Source organism: Sminthopsis crassicaudata, chromosome 2 (assembly GCF_048593235.1).
Source record: "Sminthopsis crassicaudata isolate SCR6 chromosome 2, ASM4859323v1, whole genome shotgun sequence".
NCBI lineage: Eukaryota > Metazoa > Chordata > Mammalia > Dasyuromorphia > Dasyuridae > Sminthopsis > Sminthopsis crassicaudata.
The window spans coordinates 666,602,600-666,629,926 of NC_133618.1; the positions used below are offsets into that span (position 1 = coordinate 666,602,600).

At 31.4% G+C, this 27,327-nt stretch overlaps 1 pseudogene; it reads right to left on the reverse strand.

Annotated features, from left to right (window-relative positions):
• Nucleotides 1-2,780: 2,780 nt before the first annotated feature.
• LOC141553029 (ATP synthase F(1) complex catalytic subunit beta, mitochondrial-like) lies at nucleotides 2,781-26,962 on the reverse strand (annotated as a pseudogene).
• Nucleotides 26,963-27,327: the final 365 nt, after the last annotated feature.

The following is a 27,327-nucleotide window of genomic DNA, read 5'->3' on the forward strand; positions in this document are numbered from 1 at the left end:
TTGTATGTCCAGCACTTGACACAATATTTGACTTAGATAACATACTTTAAAAATGATATTTCATTCATTTCAGTCAGCATTGATATGAAAAAAAACAATATTCTGCAAAATTTTATGTCAGCAGTATATGATTAAAATATCAAATTAGCCTATTTATGTAGGGAAAACAAGACAGAGTAGGAAAGATAACCTAATTGTTTTACCAGAACCCACAAGAGCTTGAATAGCTAGAAAGAAAGACTTTTAATTTTCTGGGGTAAATTCCTATAACAAAACTACTTACAGAAATGAATTGTGTTAATTATTTAATAACTATATTCATGAAGGATGCATGGATCTATTGAAATTCTCCTATACATAGGGAAAAAATATTTTAAAGCACGGAATTTCCTGATGGAAACATACAAACCATCAACTATAACTAAGTTTTTTTTTTTTTCTTTCTTTCTTTAGCATCCCCCCCAGGGCCATTTTTGGCCTCCTATGAAAGTCTTTTCATTAATGCATATTTGATTTCAATAAAATATTTTATATTCCAGATTGGACCCCTCATGTTTCTTTTTTTCAGCCAGTTTTAACCATTATATGTCTCCCTTAATGTCTTCATAATTTAAAATGCATAATTTATTTGACACAATTAAGTGAAAATTAGAGTCTGCCTCACATGGAAAGTCATTTTTGTTTGTTTGTTTGCTTTTTAAAGAATGACTGCATTTCTGTCTGGTGTAAACTATGCAATTTTGATAGGGATATTTGCTTTAAAATATTGCAATCAGTGTAAAATTGGTCATTAATTCTGGGAAATGGCCCATTCAATATTAAATGCAAATTTAATCTATTTATGTTCCCTGGTTCTGTTTTTGCAAGAGTACTAATGAGCTATCTCTAACAGTCAATGGCAACTGTTTACAATAACATTAATAGCCAGAATGGTTTGTTACCACAATAAGAACAATCATTTCTGGATAAATTGTTTTCTTCTATTACCTGGAACCATCACAGGAAGAGGATGAAATCTGTTGTTATCAAAAGAAAACCTTAAGAATTTCCAAATAGTGAAATAATGCTTCATTTTTCATAATCCTAATAATTTAACTCATCTCACCTGTTTTTGTATTTCATGGAGTATTTGAAAAGACCTTATTTTTTTCTCAGAGCCAGTTCTAGGGTAGAATCACAAGACTATTTGCCCCAGGGAACAAAATTTAGATCCACTTAAATAATCACCAGAGAAAGAAACATACCAGCAAAAATTAGATTCTCAAAACCATTTAGTAAAAATATATAACCAGTATTATATTGATTCCCTTTCTTCTTTTTGTCATCATTTCTTAAGGTTTCTTCTGTGTTTTATTTGAATTTTGTTACTTCTTAGCATATTGTCACTCTAATTTGGCAATAATTAATGCTCTCATAAGTCATTTTCAAAACACTTTTTGGAGGCTTTCAGGACTTTCTGCAAATAACTCTTAGGAAGTGAAAGCATAGTTTCTCATTTTTCATCTCCAAACAGATGTAATTGTCATAAATTCTGATAGGAAACACATACTGTAGAAAGAGAAAGATAGAACCAATACCCATTAACCTGTTAAAGATACTGTTTCACCAAATATATTAAGAGTGGCAGTTCAGATAGGTGATTATTTATTTCTGATTCCTTAAATTTTATAGATGAGAAACACAATTAAAATAGTAAGACAGTTAAATAATCATAAAGGATACCTTTCATGAAAGTCTTCCAGGATCTTATATAAAGAAATTTCCTTCCTGAGAACTTGCGATACATCGTCTACTTTATATCATTTATACAGTGTCCTAGAAACAGTAATAATTACTTCTTTATTTAAAAAAATAAGTTTTTTTCAAAATATTGCAGATAATTTTCAACATTCCCTTTTGCAAAACCTTGTCTTCCAAATTTTCCTCCCTCTTTTCTCCTTCCCCAAAACAGCAAATAATCTAATATAGGTTAATCACATGCAGTTGTTCTAAACATAATTCCACATTTTTCATTCTGCACAAGAAAAAACCTGATCAGAATGAAAAATTGAGAAAGAAAGAAAAACAAGGCAAGGAAACAACAATAGGGAGAAATACCACACTCAGTCTTACCGAATGAGGAAGGCTCTCTCCATCACAAGTCTATTGGAATTGTCTTGGAATTTCAATCACTTCGTTGTTGAAAAGAGCCACATAATCTTGTTGCTGTGCACAATGTTATTTTGGTTCTTTTTGTAAAATTAGTAGCCTTTTATTTTCAAAATACATATGATAGTTTTCAACATTCAACCTTGCAAAACCTTATGTTTCAATTTTTTCTCTCTTCTTTCCCTTTTCCCCTCCCCTAGATAACAATTAATCCAATATATGTTAAATATGTACAATTTTTATACACATAATTCCACAATTAGCATGCTACACTTAAAACTATTTGCTCCAGTTGCCTTATCTGTAATATGAGCTCCCTAAGGAAATGCCAAGCCACTTTAGCATCTTTGCCAACAAAATTATAAATGGGGTCATGACAAGTGGGACATGATTTAAACAACCAAAGAACAATCTGTGAGGAAATCCAGTAAGGACAGAGTAGAAGGATGGTGGAGAGCATCTCAGGGAAGATCAGGGGAAGTCAAAATCACCTACTTGGGAGCACTTATTTGCACAAAATCCTAAGATCACATTTATCTCCCTTCCCTTATTTTGGGTGTTGAGATGTACATTTCATTCAAACGTTCAAATATTCACAGTACATAGCATTTCCAAAGAAAGTTCTTGTTTGCTCAAAAGACTGAAATTGAAGGATGTGTGACAGGTGAAAGTGACTCTTCATAAGTGCTCTTCAGACAGTTTTCAGCTTTTGTCACAGTTTCTTCAATGACTCTTATTATACTGAAGGCCTGTTATGGGAGATAGCCATATTGATCTGCCAAGATCTGTTATAATCCTTGATGGTTTCGTTCAGGGGTACCGACTTTCCTATATGTCCTGTGAATATCTCAGAAACCTGGAATAGCTGTGACAAGAAATACTGGATTTTCCAGGTTCAAGACACAGTCAATTTATCTTCTTCAGACAATTCAGCCATATCAAGGATAGCAATGTATAGCCCTGCAAAATCACTGTGGACAACAACATAGTGCTAATTATTGCCAACCATGTTGGGATCCATGAACTGAAGGTGGAGTCTAAAGGATCCACTACAGGGCAAATACCCAGATCAGCAATGGCCTCGGACAGCATAGTGGAAGTATCCAACTACACAAAGACGTGGCAAGAGTGGCTAGTAAAATCATCAACAGGCACATAGCTTGCACAGAGGTGATAAAACTCTTCTTGATTGTGATAATTCTTTCCTGCATGGTATCCATTGCAGTAGCCAAGGTGGTCTGGTCACGAATAGTAGAGGGGTTTCTTTTTTTATTAATTTTATAATTATACATTTTTGACAGTATATATGCATGAGTAATTTTTATAACATTATCCCTTGTATTCATTTTTTCCAGATGTTCCCCTCCCTCCCTAGTAGAGGGGTTTCTACATAGTAAAGCAGATATCTCTGAGTCAGCCTGAGTGAATGGGGAGATATTATCAATGAAGAGCAGTGCATCTTGATCCTCTTGATCTCTCAAGTGTTCAGATACAGTGAGGTCAGTCAAGGCTACCTGGGCCCTACCAAAAAGTGATTCATTCATCTGACAATATATTAATATTACCTTGGAATTGACATCCTTCAGGTTAAAGACACCAGACTCAGTCATCTTCTGGTATACCATTGCCTTCTTGGGATCATTCATGAATACCAGCAAACACAGAATAATCATCATGAGCTTTGGCAACATTGTTCAATAGCTCCATAATCAATACAGTCTTTCCCACATCAGAACCACCAGATAGACTAATTTTGTCACCATTGGTATTGGGGGCCAAAATACCCACAACTTTGATTCCAGTGACCAAGAATTCTTGCTCTGCACTCTTACTTATAAACTCAGGAGTCTCAGCATGAATAGTAGCAAACTGTTTGGTTTTGATTTGATTCCTTTCATCTATAAACTCTCCAAAGACTTTCATAATATTCCAGGCCCACAGGGATTTTGATTGGGTCACACCAATCCTCTCACCAATTCTTCAATGCCATACAAAATAAGGTATAGACTATGCTCTCACCCAGATGTTAGAACACTTCCAGAACCATTCTAGTTTCCCTGTACTGCACTTTGAGGGCACTGAAGATGGGAGGGAGAGCCTTGTCAAACTGTATGTCCTCCATTGTCCCAATGATTGTCAGGATTCAACAGCTAGCTGCCCCATTCTTTGCAGTAGAGAATGTAGGGCCACTGTACTGGAGGCCTAGGTTGTAGCATCACAGCCCAGAGCCTCAACATAGTAGAGTCTGGGGAGAGATTGACCCACAGATTTATTTCTCATAAGTCATGTTTTCGGGTTCATCTACTTAACAATCCTAAACCTCGGTGACTTGCATATTTTTTGAAACTCCAGGATTATTTTTTTTAAATTTAAATTATCAAATTATTAATTAATCATTAACTAAATTCATATTTTAGTCATTATATATAATGTAATAGTCAATAAATAAATAATAAAATAAATAAATCTATATTTTTTAAATCATTGTGTTTTTATTCAAAGAGAGTACTATGGAGACTATGGATTAAGACATAATATTTTCAACTATTTTGTTGTTTGTTAACTTGCTTATTTTTCCCTTGTCTTTTTTTTCTCTTTTCATGTGATTTGTTTTTGCGCAGCAATGACAAATATGGAAATATATTTAGAAGAATTGCATATGCTTAACCTATTTCAAATTACTTGCTGTATTAGGGAGGAGAGAGAGAGGAAAAGAGGGAGAAATTTTGAAACACAAGGTTTTGCAAAGTTTAAGGTTGGAAATTACTTTTGCATGTATTTTGAAAAATTTTAAAAAAGGAAAAAAAAAATCATTGTTTCCCATTATTGAGGTTCTAGGATTTTCCAATATTTAATATTATTTTATTTTTCCAAATATATGCAAAGGTAGTCTTTAACATTAATTCTTTTTAGACTTTCTGTTATAAATTTTTCTCCCTCCTTTACCTTTTCCCTCCCCAAGACAGCAAAACAATCTAATATAGGTTACATATATGCAGTCCTTTTAGACATATTTCCATATTTGTCGTGTTGTGCAAGAAAAATCAGATCCAAAGAGGAAAAATAAAACACAAACACATGAGAAAGAAGACAAATGAAAAGATGAAAATACTTTGCTTTGAACCATTCAGTCTCCATAGTTCCCTCTCTGGATAGAATTGACATTTTTCATTCCTCTACTGGAGATGTTTTGAATCACTATATTATTGAGAAGAGCCAAGTCTATTACAGTTGATCATCACAAAATCTTGTTACTGTGTACAATGTTTTCTTGGTTCTGCTCACTTGAATTAGCATCAATTCATGTCAGTCTTTCCAGCTTTTTCTGAAATCACCCTGTTCATCATTCCTTATTGAACAATAATATTCAATTTCGTTCATATACCATACCTTATTTAGCCATTTCCCAACTGATTGACATCTTCTCAGTTTTGGATTATACTTTGGTATCCATTCCATGCAATCTGCAAAGAACTGATTGACTCCAATTGTATTCTTATCCCTTCTTAATCACTGTTATCTAAGGTAGTCCCTACCTAACAGATGTTTTGTAAACTTTAATATACTATATAATATTAGCTCTGATTTTTTCTTATTGTTGTGAGATATCATGTCATATTTTCTGTCCTCAATAATTTTTATTTCAAAACTTTTTTTGATTAGACAGTTATGTAAGTTTTCACATGTCTATATTTCTAGTGAGAATGAGTCCACACCTCTTTAAGTACCTATTATGTATGCATCTAGATAGGTCAATTAGAAAAAAATAAAATTTCTCCTATTTTGCCATTGTTGATATTGATACAACCTATCAGTCATGCTTTTTGATTCATCTCCTATAGGCTTCCTATATTGAAATCTTGTGATAGACATTTAAATGAGAAACTCTAAATATATAGAAAATTCTTAACTAGAAACAATAAATTTAAGTATTTCATTGAACCTCTAAATTTTTGGTTTCACTCAAAATTTACAAATAAAAATGAATTATGGCAGTGAGTTAGTGCAGTAGATAGGGAGCATTGGTCCTGGAGTCAGGAGAACCTGACACCAAATTTAGACTCAGACACTAGATACTTACTAGCTCTGTGATCTTGGGAAAGTCACTTAACAGAGACTGTTTTGCAAAAAAAAAAAAAAAATATATATATATATATATATATATATATATATATATATATATATATATATATATATATATATATATATATATATATATACACACACACACATATATATATACATATATATGTATATATATTTATATATATAAAATGATAAAACTAGACAAGTAGTCATAATCTGACATCCCAATTAAATGTATGCTATAAAGATGTAAAAAAAATCTCCAAGAATGTATAAGCCATATTTTATGATGCTAATGTTCCTAGTAATTATGTAAAAAAGGGAAGAAATTAAATGTTTACATATACATTTTGAAATATATAAATATCATTATGCTATAATAATATTTAAATCATTCATATATGATTACATCCTCAACAGATGATCACTCCTCTGAATTTCCTGGCAGAAAGGCAGGAATGGTAAGATATTTATCATCAGAGCAAGACTGAGACTTAGCACATTGCAGAATTGGGAACCCTGATTCAATTATTAAAAAAAAAAAAAGAACTACTCATTTTCTTCAGAAAGAATGAGGGCACTGGGGCCCATTCATTCTTTTTAAAGTTAGGAAATTAAAAACCATTCATTTTAGTTTCCAGACTCTATTTAAACTAACTTTCTCAATACAGTTAAACCAACCATGGCTCCTGTGATATTGGACTTCTCAGAAATAAAAAAAAAAAAAAAAGCGTACATTCTTTTATTTAAATGTTTCTACAAAATAATATTTCTCTTACCTAGGAATTTTTACTATTTTACAGACTTTTATATCCCAACAATCATGTATTATGACAATGCTCAATTTCTTAAACCATAACAAAAAATTAAAAAATGAGATACTTTTAAAAACCATTTGGTATACCACCTAACACATAGCAAATGCTCTTTAAATGGTTATTCCCTTCCTCTTCCCCTAGAAAGTCTAAGATGAAATTCATTTTACTGAATACTATATATCTAAGTAACCTGGGGTCTTTTACTTTATTGGATGATCTTGATAAAAATCATGTGATGTCATATTTTCACCTCTGCTATACTAATAAATCTCTTAACATTTGGTGTTGCAGTATGAAGTTATGTTGTAGGATTTTATTTCCATTTGAGAACTTCTATAGTTTTGGAATGATTTTTTTTTTCTTTTCAGAATATTAATATATAGTGAAATATAACTTTATTTTCAAATAGAACAAGCTTTCCAAACCCACTGGAAGCAAAAAAATTACTCCAAAGGTTTAAAATTTTTATAGAACAATTTCCTTGTCTGTCAAATAAATTGAAAAAGATCTGTTCTATTTACCATATGACATTGTGTTGAAGTTCAAATGAGACCACATATGTCAAAGCATTTGGAAAATAAAATGATGAGCAACAGCAAGAAATCATTGCAATATTTGTTTGAAAATGACTTAGAATTCAGGCAAAAATCATCAATGACATTTGGCAACTGGGAATGTTAACACTGGTCCATTTATAGTGTAATATAGACTGAAATTCAAAGAACAGAGGGATAACTAGGGTGAAAAAGTGACTAAGTTTTTCTCTGAAGAAAAAGAAAATCATGGATAAGAAAGGAAGATGGACAAAAAATTTAATTGTACAGCCCAGTTTTTCTTTCAATACTCTATCACACTCTTGTCAGTAATATAAAACCACAATTTTGTTGGGAATGCTTGTATCCAATGGGTCTGAAATGCTTGTCCCATTTTAGAGAATAACATATTTCAGTATATGTTGATATAGTACAAAAATTGCTGCAGAATTACAAAAGTTCAAAAATCAAGATTGAATATTTAAATACACCCATATATTGAGCCAAATTAAAAAAGATTGAAAGATTCATCAAAAAGATAAAGATAAATATTTTTTGGTGGCTTGGAAACTCATATATTTCGAACTTCATTAAAAATAGACAGTCTATATGTAAGGCCGACTTTGACAAAATGTACTCTTTTCTAATGGTACGCTTAATATTTAGTCTGATGAAGGTTTCATGGAAAAGAATTAAATAATGTTTCAAAATTCTTATTAACTTGGGACAGCTAGGTGGCACAGTGAATAGAGCACCATCCCTGAAGTCAGGAGGACCTGAGTTCAAATATAGCCTCAGACACTTAACACTGCCTAGCTGTGTGACCCTGGGCAAGTCACTTAACCCCAATTGCCTCAGCAAAAAATAAATAAATAAAAATCTTATTAACTTGATTCTAAATCATGTAAAATTATTACTTTCAAAAAAAATCAATATATTTTACATAATTTTTTTAAGATGTCAGAAGTTAGTTCATTGTACAAGCTAATACATTTAGTTATTTTTGTCCCAACTAGCTCACAAGCACAACACATGGATGGTACTATAGTAGAAGGTACAGAGATGAAGTAAAATACTCCCTGATCTCAAGGAATTTATATATGAATAGGGGAGAAAACATGAATGTATTATCTCCTACTCAATGTCTTTGTGCTTTATTTATTTTGAACTTAAATACAAAATATGAAAAGAAAAAAAAGTACCATATGCATGGCAGAATATGAGATTATTCAAAATAAAGCTATACATTTTTATTTTTTAAAAGTCTGAATAATAAATACCATACATTGTGTTCAGGGTTGTTGACCTTTTCTTTGTATACTTGAAGCTTTTATTTTCTTCTGTACCGTACACTTTTTTACTTTCTCCAATTTTCCCTTCTTCCCTCTCCCCCAAGAATAGATCTATCTACCTATCTATCTGTCTACCTATCCATCTATCTGCCTATCTATTTATATATCTACTTGTCTGTCTATCTATCTATCTATCTATCTAGGTGTCTGTCTATCCATACACACATACATACATATATACATTTACATATATATGTTTGTATGCATTTAGATGCTTAGGCATACATGCATGTGCCCACATATATGTGCACAGCTATATGTTCACATAAATATGTATATATGTACATATATATAGATATATATATGTATAAATTATAGACATATATACATTTATATGCATCTAAAATACCTGTTTCTCTAAAGGTAGATAACATCTTATTCCATAAGGCTGAATCTTTTAATTTTTAAAATATTCTAATCAATTCATCATTTCCTATACCAACATTCCAGTCTGCCTAGTATATTGTAATATGCATTACATACTTTTCAGAGTAACATACTGTTTACTTATTTTTAAAAGTCTGAAATGAAACAATAATGTTTAATATAGATGTCATATAGTATAGTTCCCTTTTTTCATTAAATCTATATTGGCTTTTAACTTTGAGATCACAATTGTTATCCCGGGTAAATACATATTTAGAAGATTTTTTTCCTTACATAGACAGATCCAGCTATTTGCCTGTGTATCTATCTAATTACATTATTAGCTTTGGTATTAATTATTCATCATAGATCAAAATTTAGAGTTCTTTTAGAAATTCTGGGAAATCTAATTGAAGGCACTTTTTAAAAAAAAATGCACAATCTGAAGTCCAACGTAAGCTTACACAGCTACTTAGTGACAATGCTGGTACTTTTACCCATATTTTTAAAAAAAATCGTGATTAGTATTATTCTACTGAAAAATTCTACTGATGAGGATATGTTGAATGTCTGTATGTTAGACATTATTAGCTGAATATTATATTTATTAGACACATATTGCCTGAAAATGTTAATGTTTATATATTACACTTAAGTATATGGGAATATATAATACAAAGAAGACAATTGATCCTGAGCCAGGAAGACCTGGGTTCAAGTCTCAGTTGACTTTGACACATAATAGCTGTGTGAATCTATACTAAATCACTTAAACTCTTTAGTGACTGAGGCATCTCCATAAGAATATAAACTTTAGTGAAGTAATTGATCTGCTTTGATTGATGGAATTGTATAATCTGATTAAGCTATAATTATAGTTTCTACTTTAATCCCAAATTTAGAGACATTAACATAATGTGTGACTGAGATTGAACAAAAAGATATGCAACTATCTTTCCCCTATTGTAGAGGACTGAAACTCTGAAAAAGGTGTGCTTGAATCAGACAAGAGCACACTTAAGGCTTATTACATATTGGATGTAAGATAATGGCTCTATAAGCATATATTTAGATGATGGCTCTCCCCATGATTAGTGAATGCTTGGTGGTAAGGCAATCATAGCCAAGGATTGGAGGGCCGAGGGAGAGAAGTCAGGGTCATTTCATGGCAGGACAAGGAGGAGAGAGGCTGGAGACTCTGGCCTCCAGAATCCAGGATACATCTTTTGCAAGCCACGTGGCAGCTTGCTTGCCTCCTTCACTTCTTCCTCTAAAGACCGAGGACTTTGATTTATCCTGACTCTGGCTGATTGTGAGGCCCTTCAGGGAATCAGCTTGTACATTATACCCCACCACAAAAAATGATAGATTACAAATGTTTTTACATTTTAATATGTTATACAAAAGTAAATAAAAAAGTAGTTATCATATATGAAAAGAACAGGATATAGATGGCACAGTAAATAGAGCAGTAGGCTTGGAGTCAGGAGTATTTACCATCTGAGTTCAAATCTGACCTCAGATCCTGAATAATTGTGTGACTTTAGGCAAGTCATTTAACCCTGTTTGCCTTGTCTGTTAATATAAAGTGGACAAAGTACCTTTCCCAATAAAACCCCAAATGGGCTTAGAAAGACTTGGATATGACTAAAAATAATGAACAGCAAAAAACACTACAAAAATGAGTCATCAAATTAACATATGCCTTTTAACATTTGGATACATTGATTGTTAGTAGTAGGATGGCATAATGCAAGAAGCAGAAAGGAACCATGCTTTTGTGGAAAGAACAGTGGTCATCTATCACGTTAGTTCTTTGAGTAAATCACTTCAATTTGCTGAATTCATCTCTATTGATAAAAGAAAGATGATTCTAGTGGAGATATTGTAACGTTCATGTGAAATAATGCATGTGGACTGCTTTACAAACATACAAGAAACACTACAGAAATATAGGCTATTTCTAATCCATTAGGAAACTTCAAGAATCCTTCCTTTTTATTTGTTTTTTGCTACTTGTGTTGTCTAAAAATTATGTTGAAAGATGTCATTTCTCAATGTTGAAACATAAGGTATAAGATAGTCAAATAGTCACAGATGGAAGTGGATTATTTATAGATTCTTTCAGTTTCTTTTGATTTTTGGCTTTCCTAAAGTGTCTAGCAGTAAGATTTTTGCGTCAAAAAATATGAGAAATCAGCCTCATAAAAGTTAAGTGACTTAACCAGCATCAAACATGTAGTAAATCAAGAAACACAACAACTCAGAGTTCAAAGGGTCTTTAATGGCTTTTGGAGCAACCTAAATAAATATTTCTTATAATGTATCAGACAAGTTATTTTTCAGCCTTTAATTAAAGTTCTCTAGGTAGACATCTTAACTACTGACTTTGGGACAGCTCAATTTTTAAAAAAATGTATTGATCTATTAAGGCTTCTTTAGCACAATTCATTTCCAATACATCCTCCTTGCCTTTTCAGAATTAAGCCATCTCTTTTCATGAATAATAAAGAAAAAAAAAGACAAACAAATAAATCTATCTGAAAATAAATGTTATGTTCCAATTCCATTTTAATCCATATTAGCAAATTAGGACATGTCCTCAATTCTCTTTCATTTCCAAATTTGATTATAATAATATACATTTATTTTCAATTTTTCTTTGCAGTTCTTTCTATTTCCATCTAGTAAGCAATCAATAAGTAGTTAATTAAGTACTTATTATTAGCAGAAACTAGTAAATGTTTTGGATACAAGTACAATCAATAAAACAATCCCAACTAAGAAGGAACTTAGATTGTTTATTGTTTTCCTTATTCTTCTTACTTAACTTCATAGATTGTATTTCCATGGTTTTATGTCTTTATTTTCTTTATGACATAGTGTAAATATTCCATTGTTTTCATCTATCTCAACTTGCTAAGTCATTATGTTATCCATGGATATTAATTTAGTTTCCAGTTCTAATTACTAACAAAGTTGGTAAAATATTTTGATTTTTGGCTTTCCTAAGGTGAGTGTCTAGCAGTAGGATCATTGGGTCAAAAAGCAGGAAGATATTAATCTCTTTCCAAGCCTAATTTAAAATTATTTTCCAGAATAGTTGGACTAAACCAACACTCTATTAATAATTTATCTGTATACTTGTCTTTATATAAAATTTCCACTATTAAAAATTCCCATTATCTTCATCTTTGATAACTTACTGAAAGCAAGATAAACCATCAAATTTGATTTGATTTTTATTTATCAGTGATGATTTGAAGTAATCTTTTAATACAGTTGTTAATAGCTTGTAATTGTTTTGAGAAGTTTTTATTTATGTCTTAAGACAGGCAAATACTACTTTCTACAAGAAATCTTCCCCAGTCATTCTTAAGCAAGTATCTTCTATTTACTAACCTTAATATAATATGTTTTTATCTTTTTTTTGCACACATTTAGAAACTAGGGGAAATAACCAGCTTCTCATCTTAATGAAACTTCTCCTCCAGAGCCTTGGAATCATAAGTCATTCTCTTCCAATGGAATCATGATCTTTTAAGAAGATGATCATGGAAGATGTATGGCTATTGGGAAGAAACTTTAACCAGATAAGTACTGATCACTTACTGAGTTCTAAAGTTGAGTTGAAATTGATCAAGAATCCTTAAAAATCTTCCATTTAGGACAATTTTGCCTAGCTTGTCTTTTAATAAAGAGGACTATTTTAAATTCAAATCTAATAAATGTTCCAAGTATAACACTGCCCTCCAAAGTAGCTTCATCTTATCAACAAGAATCAAATCCCAGCTCATAAAATTCAATAAGTACCTTGTCCATCACTTCAGCAGAATATATTTTCTTATCACCAGATAAGAAAATCCAGCCTTGAAGTGGATATGAGAATTGAATTTTCATTCTAGATAGTTGTTAGTGACTTGAAGAATGCAACTTGGTCTGTTTTAAGACTCAGTTTCCTGATCTATAAAACAGATATTTTTCAGTGACCATAAAAGTTGATCATAAAGTACAAAAGTGATTACCAATATTAATTCCAGGAAAATATTTAAAGGATTTTGGATATTTGTGGTCTTATATAAAAGTTCAATCTTGTTTTAGACTTAAGAGAATCTTAGTTATTACTTCATGACTTATATAGAATTTTATAGAAGGCAGAATGAATGCTTCTGGTGGAGAGGGAGGATTTGATTTTCATCTTTGTATCCCAACTACACAACATGATGTCTGGCACAGAGAACTTACTAAATAAATTATTTTTAGATGCTTAAACCAAAGTAGATTATATATTTTTAACAGTAGATAAGTTGTCTTCTAAATCACTACTTTGCACACACACACACACACACACACACACACACACACACACACACACATACACACTAAAAGTTACATTGAATAATTGAAATTCCAGGAAAACTTATTTTTTTTTTATCCTTAACATTTTGGTTGTTATAATAGTGACTTCATTTTTCTAACACTCTGACTTTCAAAAACAGCTCAGCTTTTCTAGTATTTGCTTCGGGGACCTCAAATAAGCTTTCTTTTTTTTTTTTTTTTTTCCTGTTCTTGCTCATTCAACAAAAAGGAAAAAGAAATATAAATGGAAACAAATAAAATATTTCTTCTTAGCCTTGTGAATTTCCCCCCAAAATGCTTTCATTTTCTCTTAGCTGCCCTTAGGTTTTTAAATCTCTCTCATGTTTCTAAAGCATTTATTTTTTTAACATATTCCTCATTTGTTCAACCAGTTTACCACAGCAATATGTATTCTATGATTTTCTATGTAGCAACAATATTACCTGTATATTTTTAAATGCATTCTTGCAAAATGATAGACAGTAACAACAATGACTCACATTTCCATAATCCATTAACTTTACCCCCCCCAAAAAAAATCCCTTCTATCCTCACAGTTATGACAATGAGATTCTTTGTGGTATGTACATATGAATTTTTTAGTTTGGGGAACTTACTCTCTTCATTAAACACCAAAATAACAGGCTCAAAATCTTAAACAGTTTTCTGAACTTTAAAGGTTAAGTAACTTGTTCTCTGAACTAAATAATAGTAGAATGATACTACCAGGTTAGCAGGTAATAGGTTAGCTTGTAGACTTGAATACAGGTCTTTCTGCTACAAATGCTGGCCTTCTTTTTACCACACTGATTGGACAAATGTACGTGTGTATGTGTGTGTGTGTGTGTGTGTGTGTGTGTGTGAGAGAGAGAGAGAGAGAGAGAGAGAGAGAGAGAGAGAGAGAGAGAGAGAGAAGAAGAAGAAGAAGAAGAAGAAGAAGAAGAAGAAGAAGAAGAAGAAGAAGAAGAAGAAGAAGAAGAAGAAGAAGAAGAAGAAGAAGAAGAAGAAGAAGAAGAAGAAGAAGAAGAAGAAGAAGAAGAAGAAGAAGAAGAAGAAGAAGAAAGAGAGGGAGGAGGGAGGGAGGGAGGGAGGGAGGGAGGAGGAAGGAAGGAAGGAAGGAAGGAAGGAAGGAAGGAAGGAAGGAAGAAAGAAAGAAAGAAAGAAAGAAAGAAAGAAAGAAGAAAGAAAGAAAGAAAGAAAGAAAGAAAGAAAGAAAGAAAGAAAGAAAGAAAGAAAGAAAGAAAGAAAGAAAGAAAGAAAGAAAGAAAGAAAGAAAGAAAGGAAGGAAGAAAGAAAGAAAGAAAGAAAGAAAGAAAGAAAGAAAGAAAGGAAGGAAGAAAGAAAGAAAGAAAGAAAGAAAGAAAGAAAGAAAGAAAGAAAGAAAGAAAGAAAGAAAGAAAGAAAGAAAGAAAGAAAGAAAGAAAGAAAGAAAGAAAGAAAGAAAGAAAGAAAGAAAGAAAGAAAGAAAGAAAGAAAGAAAGAAAGGAAGGAAGAAAGGAAGAAAGGAAGGAAGGAAGGAAGGAAGGAAGGAAGGAAGGAAGGAAGGAAGGAAGGAAGGAAGGAAGGAAGGAAGGAAGGAAGGAAGGAAGGAAGGGAAGGAAGGAAGGGAAGGAAGGAGGGAAATATAAAAGAAACAAAGGAAGGAAGGAAGAGAGAGAAAGAAAGAAAGAACCAAATCTGTAACTTCACTGACCCAGTGAGGTTCTTTTACTAACTCTACTTCTATAACTGGTTATCAAAGAGTGTTGCATAAAGGGATCAGATATTAATTTTCTGAGAATCACATAAGGACAAATATTAATATCCCCTCTTAAGATATATAAGAATTGAGGATCAGATAATTTGTGACCTTCCTTAGATAGATGTTATTATCTACCTCATCTTTGGAACCAGAACTTCAGATTTCAAGTACAATTGTGTTTTCATTATGCCTATTTGTGTCTCAGCAGACATACTTTAAATGAATTATTTCTCATATAGTTGATATATTTAGGATTTTTTACATTAGTCTTTTACATTTGTTTACTGCCATAACATGGCTCATTCCTCAAGTGTATGAATAATGTTTTTTTTGTGTGTGTTTGTGTGTTTGTTTTGTTTTGTTTTGTTTTTCCTGAACATTTTATTTCTCTTGGTTTCTAGTGTATTCCTCAGCATGGGTTGGCATTTGTTACATCATATTTATATATGTATATATATATATATATATATATATATATATATATATATATATATATATATATATATATAAATGTTGATTTTCTTCTATTCCTTCTAAATTTTCACTACACTCCTAAATTTACACTACACTACACTCATTAGAATAGCTGTTCTTTCTCCTTATCATCAAATCATATTCTTAAATATTTCCCTCTTATTTAAGAAAAAATTCTTGGAAATAACTAGTTATTTTCTCTCCTTTTCTATACTCTCAATTTAAACAAAATAACTATAATATTTACAACAAAGATGAATATAGTGAACAAAATACATTTCCCTATAAACTCTATCCAAAAATATATTTTTGCCATATGAATTATTTTCTGTCTCTGTCTCTGTCTCTCTCTCGGCATACAGCATGCTTTATTATCAGTCTTTTGGAATTATTTTTGGTAATCACATTGATTAGAATTCTAAAGACTTTCTAAGTTGTTCCTCTTTGCAGTGTGGTTATTATGGAACAAAATATCTTCCTCCTTTTGTTTGTTTTACTCTGCATCAGTTCTTATTTGGTCCTAGGGCAAATGATACTGTCAAGCAATAGGGTTTCAAGGACAATTGTCAAAAACTACTGATTATATGACAAAATCATCTATATTTTTGAAGTTTTCAAAGTTATGTTTTGGTCGCAGAGCAGAGAAGGAAACGAAGACTCCTCTATACTCCCAAATGATTCCCTCTCATAGGACTTGATTAGATTGGGCCCATAACAACTCTGACATATTATGTTCTGTCTCAACCTAAAAGAAGTTTACAACATATTGGATGTGTGTGTGTGTGTGTGTGTCCCTTCAGAGATTTACTCTTGCATTTTAAAGTTAATCAACATGCTCAGGAAAGAAAGTGAACTTATAGTCTAAAAATGGAGATTACTGGAATAATAATAAATTGTTAATATAGAGCAGTTTAAAAAGATTGGTACCAGTTAGAAACTTGTGTTTCTGTTAATCTCTAGGATTGTTAAAATTCTCAGGGATTTGGCATCCAGCCTCTTCAATATTCCTTTGTCTTATTCCCCATGGGAATCTTCCTATCTCAGAGGGCTTAGTTGTTGACTCCATATAGCATCAATATTTCACAAAAACAATATTTCTTGTATGGAGAATTCAGCTAAATGCATTGTTTGAGTTTGGTTAATTTAAGAAGGGAATAGGTCTATCTTGAAGTATTTATTATTACGTGATGAGATGGAAGGCTACATTGGTCACTGTAATATGTCTTAATGTTTTTCTATGCATTTTTAAATGATGTGTTTGTCATCTCACAGAGAAAAAAAATAATCTCAAACGTAAATGGGACCTTAGAAGCCTACTCATTCCACAAGATTTCACTTCCAAGTATCCATGACAAAATGCCTCATAACCATTAATAAAGGGTACCTCATTAGCCAAGGGTCTCCATTAATTTTGTAGGTAGCTATATTGTTAGGAAATATCATCTTGCCTCATCCTTATAGGAAAAAGCTATTTCTCTCCATATAACTTACATTTCTTGTTTCACATTCTGTTATCTAAGGAAAGATGATCTTAAAGTTCTTTTTATATTGGTAATATTTTACCTTACCCATGTTTCTGTTTCCATTCTGAAGTATACTTTAAACACTGTAAAAATTGGAAACTGATTACATATTTCTTTATAAGCAAACCTACTTCCATTACAACAGTGTATATCATAGGTACTTTAAGATCTCAAAATATCAACAGCTACTTTAAGCACAGTCTACCAATCATGGGAATGGTGAATGGAAATTAGATCATGCAGATATATTCAGCCATTTGGTGAAATTCAAATGATAGTGGATTTCAAGTTTGATTTTTGTTGTTTTAGCAGCTGCAGTAATTTTATTATATATGAAATGAGATGTGTAATAAGAAATATATTGCAGAACCAGAAAAAAAAAAAAAAACTTGCAAAGTATTTCCTCCTTCCTTTTTCATTTCTCCTTCCTTCTTTTTCTTTTCCTCTTTTCTTCTATTTCTTTCTTTTTTCTTCCTTCTTTTCATCTTTCTTATTCTGCTCCTCCTCCTTTTGTTTCTCAATTTTATCAATGCTTTTTGTTCTTATGCACCATTGTGTTCCAATACTTTCCTTTCCATTGAACTTTTCTTTGTAATAAAATGGAAACAAGCAGTATTGCTATAATAGCTTGTACTATATGCAACATTTAGCATTCAAGGATCTTTATCGATGCAACCAGGGGGGAAAATATTTCATTAGATGGCCTCCTTGAATATAAGGGGAGATTATAATTAATCAGAAAAACTTAGTGTATGAATAATATTAATAAAACCATTCATATTATTGTACTTATATAATTCAATCTCCTGATTATTTTACTTCACTTTCCATGGGCTCCACAAATCTTTCCTTGTTTCTCTGAAATTCTCATCTTCATTTTTTAGACAAATTCAATAGAATTTAATTACATTCATATAACACACCATATCCAACTACTTCTCAATTACTGTGAAGTTAGATGTTTTTCATTTTTTGTAATTTAAAAGGTTGTGCTATGAACTTTTGGAAACATTTCTGTCTTTGGCCTTCTTGTGATATGTGTTAAATAGAAAAATTGTTGCATGGAACTATATAACAAGTATAATGATTTTTCTTGTATAATTACAAATTGCTTTTCAGCCCAGATGGGCCAATTCACAGATCAGTCAAATCCATTAGTATAACTGTCTTCAATAGATGCTACAATACTTATTATTTGAGTCTTTTATCATTTCTATTTTAATGTCTATGGAGAATTTATTTCGATTTTCATTTAAAAGGGCATTTTTAAAATCATGAAATCGATAGATTTTGATAACCTTTTGGTCAGTGAAGGGGCACCAAGATGATGTAAGGGCAAAATATTTACACAGATATTTAAGAGTTTCTGGAAATACCTATATTGCTTTCTATTAAAAATTAAAACCAATATGGTAATTAATGCTTTCATACAACAAATTACAAAGTCAAATTGAAGAACTGAATCTGATAATGAAAATTGACTTGCACAGAGTATTTTGATCCTTCTAAAGATTTTAGATGAATTATTTCATTTGAATCTAAATTCATACTATCATCACCCCATTTTTACAAATAAAGAAAATAAAGCTTAGTAAGACTAAATAATTTATTCAGGTTTGTAGAGCTAGTGACACTCTACATGTGGATTTGAACTCGTCTTTCTGGCCCAATGGCCAGTATTCTATCTAACATATCATGTTTGCTCTATAGTTGTTAGAATACTGAGAGGAAAACACCAAATGTTACTCTATGATCCATTATTTTTCCCTACAGATATTAAAAAGGATCTAGGTATTTTGCAATATGTTTTTCTAATAGAATTTCAATCCCTTGAGAATGTGTTTAAATTTTTAGAAAAAATTTTCAAGCTCATTAAAATGGAAATATTTTAAATGGAAATATCTTTCTCTTTGTTTGGCTGTCTCTTTTTCTCTGTGTGTGTGTCTTTGTTGCTCTTTCTCTTTCTGAAACTATCTGTCTTGTTGTGTCTGACTAGATCTATATCTCCCTCCCCATTTCTTTCTATAACATTGTCTTTTTCTTTACCTCTCTGTATCTCTAATACTTTATTTTTTCAGGCTTCTTTGTTCCTACTGCTTCTTTTTGTTCCTCCCCCCCAAAAAAAAAAAATACTAACTCTGGGATATTGTGTGTGTGTGTGTTTGTGTGTGTGTGTGTGTGTGTGTGTGTGTGTGTGTGTGTGTGTTTTGAATTGTTTGAGAGGCACTAAACAAAATAATTATACTTTTTTCCTGGGAGAACAAAGAAACAAGAAAGACTGTTCAATTTAAAATTCGCTTTAAAATAGAACAAAATGAGGACTGGTGAAATGCAGCCCCAAGACATCCAATTGACTTCATTTATTGGGCTCAATTGGGTTTCTTTTAAATCCACTGTCCTCGGGTTGCTGCTACATTTAAAGGATGGAAAGTCAGAAAAGAAATATGTGGACCATGAAACCTGTTTGATGAAGAGGCATTAACCTGCTTCATGCTGCCCACTCCCTATGTTCAAACCCCCCCAAAAACAACAACAACAACAACAACAAATCAGCTTCCAGAATAGAAAGGCAGCTGCTTTTTATTATATTACTCCATATCCCACAGTTTCAAATTTTGTCTTTCTATGGGATTCTGGTGAGTAACCCATGGAGTGGACTCTAGCAAGATCACATAAATACAATTCAAATTAACATTTAACAGTAATGATACTATGAACAATAATCACAATAATTGGCACTTATGTAGGGGTTACTATTTGTCAAGTATCATACCAAGTGCTTTGCAAATATTTCCTTTTATCTTTATTAACAAAACTGGAAGTTATGTGCTATGAGAGTCCTGATTTTATAGTTGAGCAAACTGAGATAAACAGGTTAAATGATTTGCCCATGGTCACACAGCTAATAAGGGCCTGAGATCAGACTTGAACTCAATTTTTCTTGAATGCAGACCAGATGTCTCTATCCACTGCACTCATACTGGCTCCACTGTGTACGAAATGCCTGGATTATGCTAGGGGGTTTTGATACAAATAAGAATTACTCCATGCTTTCAAGGGAATTATATTCAATTGCTAAAAAAAATAATACATACAAATTAGTACAAATAAAGTATTTTTAAAAGTATATAAAAGTATTGTGTAGAGTGAGAATGCTATTAAGTGATTAGAGCAGGGAAGTCTCAAAGTATGAGCGAATGTTTGAACTATGATTTAAAGACTGTGTTAAGGTTCAAAAGGAGACCCCAAAATGTTGGCATCACAGACCAGTGTTACCAGGTGTCTCAAAAGAACTTGCAGGTTGAACCCATCCCCAAGTCAAAGGGCAAAGTTTATTGCAATTGTAATATCAGTCGAAGTGGGGTAAGTTCCAAAAAAGATTTAGCAAAGGACTAGAAGAAAGAAGATAAAATTATAGGACAAAGAGAAATCAGAGTTTTATGTTACTTATTTGCTAATTTTATAGCTTACAGGTAGATTTCAGGGGTGATCTATTCACTATTGTCTCAAAAACTTGGTTATCACTGACAAACAGATTATCTGTCTGACAATCAGCAATGTTTGTAGGACTATCCTAAGGCCAGATTGTTAGAATAATAGCACTCTAAGGTCAAAGGGCCTTGGGATTACTGCTATATTTCCTCTTAAATTTAAGGAAAAAATATTATTATATTCTGAAGGCCAGAAGACTTTTAGAATCATTGACAGATTGTCATAACAATAGCACTCTAAAATCAGGGGATGTGAGGATCGCTGGTATATTTCACCTAGAGGCTGTATCAGCAGCTCTCTGGCATTCTACCAGCTGTAGAAGTATGGACACATTTCAGACACAGTTGAACTAAATGCATAAGAATTGGAGGTAGAGGCTGGAATACAATACATGAAAGAAAGCTGATAAAAACACTTTGGAATAAAAGAGCATTTTAAAAATCATGAAATCGATAGATTTTGACAATCTTTTGGTCAATTAAGGGGCACCAAGATGATGTAAGGGCAAAATATTTACACAGATTTAAATATCTAAAATATTTAATAATTTATTTATATTTATAAATTATAAAATATTTTAATAAATCTTATAAAATAATAAATAAATTATATATATATAATAATATTTAATAATAAATATAAATAAATAAGGGTCTGAGATCAGACTTGAACTCAATTTTTCCTGAATGCAGACCAGATGTCTCTATCCACTGCACTCATACTGGCTCCACTGTGTACGAAATGCCTGGGATTGTGCTAGGGGGTTTTGACACAAATAAGAATTACTCCATGCTCTCAAAGGAATTATATTCAATTGATAAAAAAAAAAAAATAATATATACAAATTAGTACAAATAAAGTATTTTAAAAAGTATATAAAAGTATTGTGTAGAGTGAGATATTTTATAATACTTATTATTAAATATTAAATTTTAAATATTTAAATGAGTTTCTGGAAATACCTATATTGCTATTCTATTAAAAATTAAAACCAACCTGGTAATCATTGCTTTCATACAATAAATTACAAAGTCAGATTGAAGAACTGAATCTGATAATGAAAATTGACTTGCACAGAGTATTTTGATCCTTCTAAATGTTTCTGCCCCTTTCCCTCATCGCCTTCCCAAATGGCAAGTAATCCAGTATATGTTAATCATGTTAAAAAAAAAAATATATATATATACATATACATGTATATATATATATGTATTACCATAATTTATACCATAATTTATTCATCCATTCTTCAATTGATGGGAATCCATTAAGTTTCCAGTTTTTTGACACTGCAAAAAGGGCTGCCACAAACATTTTTGCACATGTGATCCCTTTCCCACCCTTTTGATAATAATTTGAAAATAATAACCCCATTAGAAACACTGATGTATCAAAGGGTATATACAGTTTGATAGTCCTTTGGGTATAGTTCCAAATTGTTCTCAAAAGGGTTGAATCACTTCACAACTCCACCAACAATTTATTAGTGTCCCGGTTTTTCCACATCCCCTCCAATATTCATCATTATCTTTTTTTCTGTCATCTTAGCTAATCTGACAGGTGTGTAGTGGTAACTCAGAGTTGTCTTAAGTTGCATTTTTTTCTGATCAATAGTGATTTAGAGCATCTTTTCATATAACTAGAAATGTTTTCAATTTATTCATTTGAAAATGGTCTATTCATATCCTCTGACCATTTATCAATGGCTTGAATTCTTATAAATTTGAGTCAATTCTCTATATATTTTAGAAATGAGGTTTTTATCATAATCCTAGAATGCAAAAAAAATGCCCAATTTATTGCTTGCTTTCTGATTTTGTCTGAATTGGTTTTGATTGCACAATTTTTTTTAAACTATATATAACCAAAATTATCTATTTTGTATTCAATAATGTACTCCAGTTTTCTTTGGCCACAAATTACTTCCTTCTCCACAGATCTGAGAAGTAAACTGTCCTTTGTTCTAATTTTTTTATTATATCACTCTTTATTTCTAAATCATGAACCCATTTTGACCTTATTTTGGTATACAGTGTTAGGTGTAGGGTATTGCCTCGTTCTGCCATACTACTTTCTAATTTTCCCAGAAGTTTTTTCCCCAAATAGTAAGTTCTTATCCCAATAGCTGGGGTCTTTGAATTTGTCAATTGACTATTTTGTCCTGTGAACCTAAGATATTCCACTCATCAACTACTTCATTTCTTAGCTAGTACCAAATGGTTTTGATGTTTGCTGCTTTGTAATATAGTTTAGGTCCAATACAGCTAAGCCACTTTTATTTGCTTTTTTATCATTATTATTATTATTAATTTCATTGAAATTCTTGATTTTTTGTTCCTTCAGATTTTATTTTTTCTAGTTCATAAAATAATTTCTTAGGAGTGTGATTGATATGGTACTGAATAAGTAGATCAATTTAGGTAATATTGTCATTTTTGTTATATTAGCTTGGTCTAATTATGACCACTTGATATTTTCCCAATTGATTAGATCTGATTTTACTTTTTTTGTGGAAAGTGCTTTGCAACTGTGTTGATAGGATAGAGTCCTGACTTTGACTTGGCAGGTAGACTCCCAAATATTTTATATTATCTACAGTCATTTAAAAAAAAATATATATATATATATATATATATATATATATATATATATATTTGTATTTCTTGGTGCTGACTTTGTTGGCAATACATAAAAATGCTGATGGTTTCTGTGGATTTATTTTATATCCTGCAACTTGGTTAAAATCGTGAATTGTTAGTTGATTCTCTAACTATATCTTTATATCATCTGCAAAGAGTGATAATTTGTTTTCCTCATTACTTTAATTCCTTTAATCTCTTTTTCTTCTGTTATTGTCAAAGCTAACATTTCTAATACAATATTGCATAGTAATGGTGATAGTGAGCAAACTAAGTTTTCCCCTGATCTTTTAGGGAATAGCTCTGGTTTGTCCCTAATACATATGATACTTGCTTTTGGTTTTAAATAGACATATTGGTAATTTTAATACAACTCCACTTATTCCTATACTCTCATTTTTTTTAAAAGCACCAATGGGTATTGAATTTTGTCAAATGTTTTTTCTGCATCTATTGGGATAATATGATTTTTTTTTGTTTGGTTGATAAATAACTTGTTCAATTTCTTTTTTTAAAATGGGATTGTCTAAGAAATTTATTCCTGTTAATCTGGGCAATCTGTATTTTTATAAGTATTCCTCTATTTTACTTAGATTATCAGATTTATTGACATATAGTTGGGCAAAATGCCTCCTAATTATTGCTCTAATTTCCTTATCATTGGTGGAAAGTTCTCCCTTTCATACTAATAATTTTATACAAATAATTTGATTTTATGTTTTCCTTTTTCTAATCGAATTAACTAAAGGTTTATCTATTTCTCAGTGTTTTCAACTATTAATTTTGTTTATAAATTCAATAGTTTTCTTATTTTCTATTTTATTAATCTTTTTTTATTTTCACAAATACAAATTTTGTATTTAATTGGGAGCATTTAATTTGTTCTTTTCCTAGATTTTTAAATTGCAAGCTCAATTTAGTAATCTTCTCTTTCTCTATTTTTTGCAAGGAAGCGTGTAGAAATATCAAATTTCCCATAATACCTGCTTTGGCTGACTCCTATAAATTTTGGTATTTTGTTTCATTACTGTCAGTCTCTTGGATGAAATTATTGATTGTGTCAATTATTTATTGTTTCATCCATTCCTTTTAGGATTATATTATATAGTTTCCAACTAATTTTTGGTCTATTATTCCCATGGCCTTTTATTGCATGTAAATTTTATTACATCATGATCTGAAAAATGGGATTAATGTTTCTGCCTTTCTGCATTTGATTTTGAGGTTTTTATACTCTAATTTATGGTCAATTTTTGTATAGTTTCCATGAACTGCTAAGAAGAAAGTATGTTCCTTTCTGTCTACATAGAATTTTCTCCAAGGGTCTATCATACCAAACTTTTATAGAATTCTATTTATCTTGTTAACTTTTTTCTTATTTATTTTGTGGTTCAATTTAGTTCTGAGACATCAAGGTTGAGTTACCTCAATAGTATAGTTTTGCTGTCATTTGTTGTTGCAGCTCTCTTAACTACTCGTCTAGGAATTTGGATGCTATATCACTTGGTACATATATATTTAGTATGGATATTACTTCATTATCTATGATGCCTTTTTGTAGGATGTAGTTTCCTTCTCTTTATCATTTAGTTTGATCTATTTTTTGCTTTTCCTTCATTGCTATCCCCGCTATTTTTACTTCAGCTAAAGCATAATATATTTTCCTCCAGCCTTTTTACCTTTGCTCTGAATGTATTACTCTGCTTTAAATGTTTCTTCTAAACAGCAAATTGTAGAATGCTGGCTTTTATTTCAGTCTGTCATCAGCTTTTGTTTTATAGGAGAATTCATCCCCTTCATATTCATAGTTAAAATTACTAACTCTGCATTTACTACCATCTTGTTTTCCATGTTATACTTTTCTTTTCCCTTAGCCCCCTTTCCTTCCTCCCCAGTATTTTCCTCCTGACCATCTCCTCTCTCTTTCCTATACCTTTCCACTTTTCCTTCTGTTCACCTCTCTATTAGACTCCCCATTTCCTTTCCTCTTATATTTTCCAGTATGGTGACACAAGCTTCTCTATGACGCTAAATTGTCACTTTAAGCCAAATCTGATAAAAGTAAGATTCACACAAAGCTCACCCCCCTCTTCTTTCCCTCAATTGCAACAGTTCTTTTATTGCCTCATCATGAGATGTAATTTATCCCATTTTAACTCAATTTTCCTCTTCTTCCACTAGAATAAAATAGTAATATAGTAATATAGTCACAATAAAATCAACTTATTACCTACAGTCTCTATGTATACCCGTAACAGAATTATAGATCTTAAGAATTATATCTTATTCCCATATTGGTAAATACACTTTTAAAATTTAAAAATAAAGTTATTTTTTCTTCACTTTTTACTTTTTTTATGTTTTTCTTGATTTCTGAAGTTGAAGATAAAATTTTGTATTCATCGCTGGTCTTTTGATCAGAAATAAATGAAATTAACTTGTTTCATTGCATGTCCATTTTTTTTTCCTGAAAAATAATGCTCACTTTTACTAGATAGTGGATCTTGGCTACAATCCAAGTTCCTTTGCCTTTTAAAATATCAGCTTTCATGTCCTTTGATCCTTTAATGGCTAGGAAGGTACTAGGTCCTGGGTAATCCTGATTTTGGCTCCTTGATATTTTAATTGTTTCCTTTGTGCTACTTGCAATATTTTCTACTTGATTTGATAAGTCTGAAATTTAGTTATGATGTTCCTTGGAGTTGTCATTTTGGGTTCTTTTTCAAGAGGTGATCAGTGAATTCTTTCAATGGTTCTTTTACCTCCTGGTTCTAGGACATCAGAGCAGTTTTCCTTGTTGATTTCCTAAAAGAAGAATCTAGAAATTCTATTTTTATCATGGTTTTCACGAAGTCCAATATTCCTTGGATTGTGTTTCCTTGATTTGTTTTCCAGATCAATTGTTTTTTTCAATGAGATTTTATTTTTTCTTCTATTTTTTTTTCATTTTTTTTTTTTTTTTGGTTTTGTTTGACTGATTCTTGAAATCTATTTGTCATTCCCTTCCATTTGCTCAATTCTAAATTATAATGAATTAATTTCTTTAGTTACCTTTTTTATCTCTTTTTGCATTTGGCCAGTTGAATTTTTAGATGAGTTATTCATTGATTTTTTTTTTTTTTTCTATTTCACAAATTCTGTTTTTCAATGAATTGGTTTCTTTTTCATCTCTTTTGCAAGGAGTTATATGCTTTTTTTCCAGTTCATCAAATCTATTTTTAAGGAGTTTTCTTCAGTTAATTTCTGTTTTTCCTTTTCCAAACTCTTTCAAAATTCTCATTACCTTTTCCCCATTTTTCTTCTAACTCACTTGTAAGATCCCTTTTGAATTCTTCCAAGAGAACCTTGTGAAATGGGGACGAACATATATCATCCTTTGCAGCTTCATCTGGAGATGATTTGTCTTTACGATCTTCAGGGTTTGAGATCATTTCTTATCTTTCTCCATAAAAACTATATATTGTCAGAGTTCTTTTTTTGTTTTGGGGGGTTTTTTTGCTCATTTTTTAAAAGGCTGAAGTCTGTTTTAGAGCAAAGGGGCAACACCCACCTTAAGTTGCCCTGGGCTGGTGCTGCTGACTGATTTCCATTTTGGGTTGGTGACTACATCCTGGATTTTTCTGGGGTTCAGTGACTCATTAACTTTTGTATTTGCTTTGGGTGACTCACAGAAAATCTGCTGAACCATTTATTTGCAATCATGACAGAGTAGCCTAGAAACCTCGCAATAAATTCCCCTATGTTCAGATGCTACAAAGCCCTGGCTCTCTGCCACAGATTTCTGCTCTGTGCATCC